Source organism: Parasteatoda tepidariorum, chromosome 8 (genome assembly GCF_982258835.1).
Source record: "Parasteatoda tepidariorum strain Cologne lab strain chromosome 8, Ptep-v5.0, whole genome shotgun sequence".
In the NCBI taxonomy this organism is placed as follows: domain Eukaryota; kingdom Metazoa; phylum Arthropoda; class Arachnida; order Araneae; family Theridiidae; genus Parasteatoda; species Parasteatoda tepidariorum.
This window is the reverse complement of record NC_141762.1, coordinates 7,114,408-7,121,874: the sequence shown is the minus strand read 5'-3', so window position 1 is coordinate 7,121,874 and position 7,467 is coordinate 7,114,408. Positions and strand designations below refer to the sequence as shown.

At 29.3% G+C, this 7,467-nt stretch overlaps 1 long non-coding RNA gene across 2 annotated transcripts; it reads right to left on the bottom strand.

Moving 5' to 3' along the window:
* Positions 1 to 504: 504 nt before the first annotated feature.
* On the bottom strand, positions 505 to 2,303 carry LOC147805254 (uncharacterized). 2 transcript variants are annotated; one of them, XR_015428532.1, is made up of 2 exons: positions 2,039 to 2,303; positions 505 to 629 (listed from the first exon to the last, which is right to left on the bottom strand). It is a non-coding gene; the product is annotated as an uncharacterized LOC147805254 (long non-coding RNA). The 2 variants fall into 2 exon arrangements; XR_015428531.1 differs by having other exon boundaries at positions 511 to 629; positions 2,110 to 2,302.
* Between the last annotated feature and the right edge of the window lie 5,164 nt (positions 2,304 to 7,467).

Genomic DNA, 7,467 nt, shown 5'->3' with positions numbered 1-7,467 from the left:
ATTCGGTTGTTAATCAATGGGTACATGCTTGCCTGGGAAACAAAGGCGGCCAGTGCGCAGTGGCGAACACACAGGCAACATCATGCCGTTGGTCTTGAAATTTCGGAGTTTTAATTATGACGTGTAAAAGTATTTGGGGTAAACTCCTTGATTATACGTCCCAAAGAAGAGGAGTGAATTACTACAAGGGGTAAAACCAAAGAACGTACGAAAAAAGAATCATATGTCAAATTCCTTTTTATGTAGTTTACTGGAAGCAATTCTGAGAAAAGTAAAAAAAAAGTAGTTCGAAAAAAGTAGTTATTAATTATTAAATATTCCTAAATTAGGAAAAATATTTAAACTGTAATAATCTCAAACTTGATTATTAAATTGGTTTGATGATCCTATTTTATTCTTCGCGAAATATTTTGCACGTGCCACATATTTACCTGTTTAGAAATTTAATTTCATAATACAAATATAATCATATTTCAGAATAAGTTTGCGTGTTTTTAGTTGTAGTCTTAGTCTCCATGCTCACCTCCTTGGTAAGATGCTGGGGTAGTAAAACTCTTGCATACTACTAAGCTTTAACCAACCTCCTTGACCCCCAGTCAATAATTGATTTTTTTTAATCTGAACATTTGCTATAAAATAATAAAAAATAAAATTAATTATTAAGTCTAGAATGGATAAATTACATATATAAAGCATGTCTCTTATAGGCTTCTCAAAAGTTATAAAGTATGAAGCGTTCATTTATTATGAATTTAATTTTGCTCATTATTGCATTATGGGCAATTCCCACAAAGGGAGCAACGATGGCTCAACGTATTGTGCGTTCGAATTCCAATGAGATGAGCCGTGTTCGAATCCCAGCGATGACTGGTCGATGCGAATTTTGCATCCGGCTTGCACCGCCTACAGTGCTGACGTAAAATATCCTCATTGATATACGGATCATGGGGTAGAGTCTCCTTGTCGACAGGCTAACCGTGGTAGGTTTTTGTGGTTCTCCTCCCCTTGTAACGCAAAATTGGGTCAGTTCTATCAAAAAGTCCTCCTCGAAGGCAAATTTCTCCCAATACTCATTCCAGGAGTTCCCTTGTTTTCTGGATTGGGTTCAAAATTACAAGGCTACGGAATTAACCATTAGTAGTCGTAAACCCAAAAAATTTTGTCGCCTGTTCAACGATGGTTATAAATTTAAAAAAATTCTCACAAAGAACATCCTTAAGTAAAATTTGATTGAGATTTTCATGGGATAAGATGCAAATATAATCCTAATAGTTAGAGAGAGACACTTGAAATAAGAAAAATAATTACTGCCCATGTTATTTTTAACTTGAAAAGATTGCGCACGAAATCTTACAGACTCAGAACTATTACATGATTTAGCTACGCATGAATATTATGGTCACACCCATTATATTATTGAGGTCAACTACGAGTAGAAACAGAGTGATGTTTATTGTTATTTATTTATTTTGTAAGCTTTAATATAACTTCAAACAAAATAAGTACACATGCAGTCATTTTAGGCTCATAAATGTCATTTACAAACATACTAGAAGTTTTAAAATAAATTTTAAATTGTGATCTATAATTTAGTACATAATTTTTTAAACTGCTGATAATATGTTGATGTAAAAAAGTGGGACTTGTGATAGCAGGGGGGGGGGGAAGAGAAAAAATGTGTAACATCATTAAGACATCACTCCCCCCATATTTTAAAAAAAGCAACTTATGTTTATATAATTGATTGTAATAGTTTAAAAGTAGAAGTGTTGTTTAATTATGTTCAGATTAAATTTTAATAAATTAAGTTGTTTTTACAGCAATCTGGAAATAAAGTATATATATTATTTTAGAATAAAACCAGCAGCAAAAATTCTTGCGTCAAACGAAAGAAAATATTTAAAGCTGCATATTTTTGAAAAATACTTCAGCACTATGCAATGTTTTTTTTTTTTTTTTTTTTTTTTTTTTTTTTAAATTCACACTTTTCAGATAATACTTTTTTCTTAGAAAAAATGAAATCCGGTAAAGCACGAACCTGGTATTTATTGCTCATGAAAGTAAACAAAGAACTGGTCAAGACAAAAGAATTTTATACTTAATTCACACCTGTGGAGTTTCTTTTGAAAGCTATATTCACCACACCTTCTACAATTTGAAGACGCACCTGCTGCTGTCCCCTCATTCATTCTTTCAACCCCCTGACATTGAAATTTTGGCTTTAGAGGTCACCTTGATGGAAATACACTTCCCTGCTGAATTGTTGGGAGCGGAGAAAGAATAAAAGCTTTTCTAAGAAATGTTTTTTTCTTCTTCTTTTTATTGTTTATTGAGATGCACTTGGAAGAATGATTATTAAACTGAGCGTAAACGTTTAGTTTCACTGAAATATAAACAATTTTTAAATTTTTTTCCTCAGCATTTCATTTTTTTAAAGTAAGAAAATGTGTTTTTAATTCTGTTTCTTCGAAATGATGCATCGTTTTTGGTTAGTAGGGTTTAGTAGTTTATATGGCTATAGAGGTAACAGTAAAATAATACCACCAATAACTCAGTGCCAATTAACAAGGGTCTCGCTATAAAAGGTACCTTAACAGGGAAAATCTATAAGGAAACTTCATGCGAGGTCCCCTCTGCATCATGAATTACACATAAAAAAGTTACTAGGGTTTAGTAGTTGATATACTTTTAGTGGTATCAGTAAAATAATACCGCTAATAAAAAGGTACAAGTAAAATAGGGTCCCGGTATAAAAAGTACCTCAACAGGGATAATCTGTAAGGAAATCTGCTGTTTCTGCATCATGGATTAAAGAAAAAAATGCACTTGAAAAAAATACCAGAAAAAAGTTTCGGAAAAAAAAAAACAGGCATCAGAAAAAAATATCTTTATTAATTATTATTTAAATTTAAATGCCGATTCTTTCCAGGTAGTTGAATCTGAATTTAATGTCATTTAGTAGTTATCGAACGTAATTAGATTTCTTAAAGGTAATTAATATAATTTACAGTTAAAAAAAAGGAGCTTTTAATACTTTCTGAATTTTTTTAATGCAGATATATATAATAGTATTGTCATAAATAATGCATAAATTCAAACAATAATAACTCTGGGTCTTAATCATTAGATGTATTGAAATTGTTAACAATAATGAAAAGTTTTAATTAAAGGTTAAAACTTAACACAATTTTTTTTAAAAAAGCTACCAGATGAAAAAGTATTAATTGTGTCACAATACAATTAGAGTAATTATTGAAATATGGAACACATTTAGAACTGCGTAAGAGTACTATTATTTTTTTTTTAAATTGTAGGCAGTGGGGAAAAATCTTTCCGTAAATTTTAAATTAATCGTTATTTAATCTTAATTTTTAAAAATATATTTAATCTCTGCGAATAAATATTTAATTAGATTTAATTGCGGTTTTCTTCCTTTAAAGAGGGGAGGGGGGTAATAACATTCAGTATTGCACATGCTATGTATCCATAAAAACTATTAAAAGTTCTTAACTAAAACTAAAAACATCTGATTAACTATTACATTAATTTAACGGCTGATCATTTTCGGGCTGAACTTAAGTTTATGGTAATTAAATAATTATTGGAACTTAATTAGATAATTCAAAAAAGAATTAAAATGGAAAGTTGACGGGAGGACTCTTTTCTCTCTTAATGTTTAATTTATTTTCAACTGTAAATACTATATATAATATATATATATATATATATAAGTTCAAAATGGAGAAAAAACAAAGAAAAATTAAAGACATATGAAAAAAGGTGGGGAAATAATGAGTAAAAAAATAACAAACAACAGTTTAAAAAAAAAAGGATGAAATTTTATTTAAAAAAACCGGGAAAAAAAAGATATAATCTTTTCATCAGCCCACACGATTAAAATTGATGAAAAACAATGGATACCCAACTAAAGTAATAAAATTTTATACAAAATCATTGAATTAATCGTATATTTTTGTGGATATATTTACTAAACATTTTTTTTTGCTAATTTATATAATTTTCCCATTTCGGATAAGTCCATTGCCAAAATTATTTGCTAAATAATTTCTTTGTTAATTTGTATAATTTTTCCATGTGCAAATCCATTTCGAGCAAATCCGTGGTTAAAATTATTTACTAAAAAATTCCTTTACTGAATAATTTCCTTTGTTAATCTATACAATTTTTCCATGTGCAAATCCATTTCGGACAAATCCGTGGGTAAAATTGCTTGCTAAAAATTTCTTTATTAATTTATACAATTTTTTCATGTGCAAATCCATTTCGGGCAAATCCGTGTTAAAATTATCTATTAAAAATTTTTATCTTTGATAATTCATATAATTTTTTCATTATGCTAATCCATTTCGTGCAAATCCGTGGCAAAAATTGTTTGCAAAACAGGCAATTAATGTTTCTGTTTTCTATTTTATATTTTTTCTTAAATAAACATCTATTTTCTAAAACTATTTATGCTCAATTTTTAAAATTATCCAGTATAATATTACCTTGCGCACATCCATTTCGGGCCCATCCTTGGTAACTAACAAATCAATGCACAGAATTACAAATCACTTCAGCAGTGCAGTAAGAACGACACTTTGAAACCCTCTAGTTACACTCAATTTGTGCTTTTGTTTTCATATTTTGTAATCTGGCAATCTTTCTGCGAAAACATTTTTAATTCATTCTTGAAAAATTTCCGGTCCATGTACGTAGATCTGATTTCGCTACTCGCTTTATAGTCCACTTTTTGTACTGTTTTTTCTTTTTCTTTTCTTTTATTTTCTGTTTTTGCATGTTATTTTTACTTATATTTACTTTTTGTGTCCTATTTTATTTGTTGTAATTTTTGTAAAAAAAATTTTTTTTTTGAGTGCTCCTCACACTATTGTATTAATATATTTAGCTTTGGCTTTATTGATACAATATCAGAAAGCACTCTGTTTAGCGGATATAATCATGCGGGCTGATGAAAAGATTATATCTATTTTTTTCCCGGTTTTTTTAAGTAAAATTTCATCCTTTTTTTTTAAACTGTTGTTTGTTATTTTTTGCTTATTATTCCCCCCCCCTTTTTTTTTCACATGTCTTTAATTTTTCTTTGTTTTTTCTACATTTTGAACTTATCTAATGAGTTCTGTTTACTTGCAGCTTAAGCGCACTAAATGAAACTTATTGTTTTTCTTAACTTTCTTCGTATATATATATATATATATATATATATATATATATATATATATATATATATATATATATATATATATATATATATATATATATATATATATATATATATATATATATATATATATATATATATAATGTATAGTACTAATAATATAAATAATGTATCCATTACAAGCTAAGCTAAGCTTTAGATAAGTTACATATATTAACAAATGGGATGAAGTATTTTATCTTAACACTGATTTTTAAAAAATAGCTAGCTAAAAAAGTATTACTTGCATTTTATTATAACGCTGTGCAATAAATGTAATTTTCGAAATTTAGAGCACTTTTGGAACTGCTTAAGTCTAATTAATTTTGTTCGATAATATGAAGTGGGGATTTCCATAAACTAAAGGTAATTTTTATGAATTAATGAAAATATTTAAAATTTTTTTAACTATATTCGTATCAATATATAATTGCTATAAATTCTGGCTCAACGTCACGAATTAATCGTTTGTAAAATTCATATCATCTCTAACGACACTCTTTTTGCCGGTGCTCTTTTTTTCCAGTGTTCTTTTTTCTCGGTTTTCTTTTCTCCACCTACGGAATAAAAGGGAATGGTAAAAAAGGTTACTAGAAAAGAAAAAAGCTCTGGTGAAGGTATATGTTAAGAAGGTACTGGAAAAAGGGTGGCTTTTCTCCATATTGATGCCATTTTAATAATAAGCATAGATTTAGATAGGTTTTAGATGGTTTAGACGCGATGGTTTTAGATAGGTTTAACTTGATCTAACAGTTGCAAACTCACAGAAGTTATAAAAATAGTATAGTATTGGGCGAAAAAGCATCATTTCATATCAGGGCTCGAAAAAACTCAGAAATTTTACCCGTCCGCGAGGACGGCTTGCCCAACAATGTACCCGTCCTCCTTTGAAACTAACCCGTAGCTTCTAAATAAATAAAAATATAATTTTCTCTTATTTATTACAAACATTTATTATAATTTTCTATTATTTATTACAAACATTTATGTAAATTTACACAATGAATTAGTAGTTACTTGGATTACATTATGCAGTAATAAACGAAATACTAGGCTAATAATAGTAACCTAGTATTTCTTTTATGAAATAATTTAAATGACTAAGGTCAAGTTATCTGGAATGTCAATTTATCCGAGGGTACTGCGTTTTTTAAATGAATCAAATATGACGTTTGCCAGTTCCACAATCAAGCCAATGATTTACAGAGGTTTCTGCACAGAAATCGGAAGGGGTTTTTCCATTTAAGTAGATGTTCATAATTACGTTTAACGCTTCTTGTTTGAGACCAGTAAGTAATGTGGGTTTTTTTCTGTAAGTTCATTGCTGAAAATCCCCTTTCAAACACTGCAGTACTCCCAGACAGAGAAAACATCAATTCTAATAACAAGAATTGAAAATGTATCACGAAAATTAACGGGAAAATGGCCGTCCGCGCAGACGTCGGATTCGAGAAATTCGTTGTCCGCGGGAAATTTTTGACCGCCGAGGACGGGCGGACGGGCTGTTTTTCGAGCCCTGTTTCATATGACTACTTCTTTTTCGTGTTTAGTAGTGTAGAAGTGCTACTTTTTTGCCTTTTTTTTTATCAAATAGTGGTGTAATAGAAAATGTAATGGAATAATGAAAAAAAAAATCAATTTGTGGCGATTTACTATTTTTAGCGTTAGTTTAAAAAGGAAGCAAATTTTTTGAATATGATGGGTGCAAATCTTTTCGCGGGACACAATGAAAAAGCTCTATCTTTATGTGAAATGATGATTTTTTGCAAATAACATGTTATTTTTTATAACTGCTGTGAGTTTGTAACAGTTATTCATGATTGTTAGGTCAAGTTTAGCCTATCTAAAGCTAGTCTGTCTATAGTTTTTCTGAAAATTGTGCAAAATATTAATATGGAGAAAAGCCACAGTTTTGTGAAAATAAAGAGCGCTTGCTGTCTAATTTTTTAATATTTAAAAACTTACTCTATTGCTGCATTATTTGGGCTCATAAAAATTGGCATAAGTTGAGAATAAAGCAGTGATTTTGATAATTTTTCTCTAGGGGGCAAAATTTCGCCAAAATGGCAATTGTTTTTAAAAAAGGTTTAATAGCTCCGAAAATATTTAAGTTATTGGTCCGTTCTGAAGCCCAGCTAATTCGTCATGGCAAGATTATCTAGGTAATTTAAAATTATTTCTTGCTTCGAATGTAAGTTACTTAAGTAGCTCTTTCTTATTTTCCTCCTCGAAAAACCATTTTAATA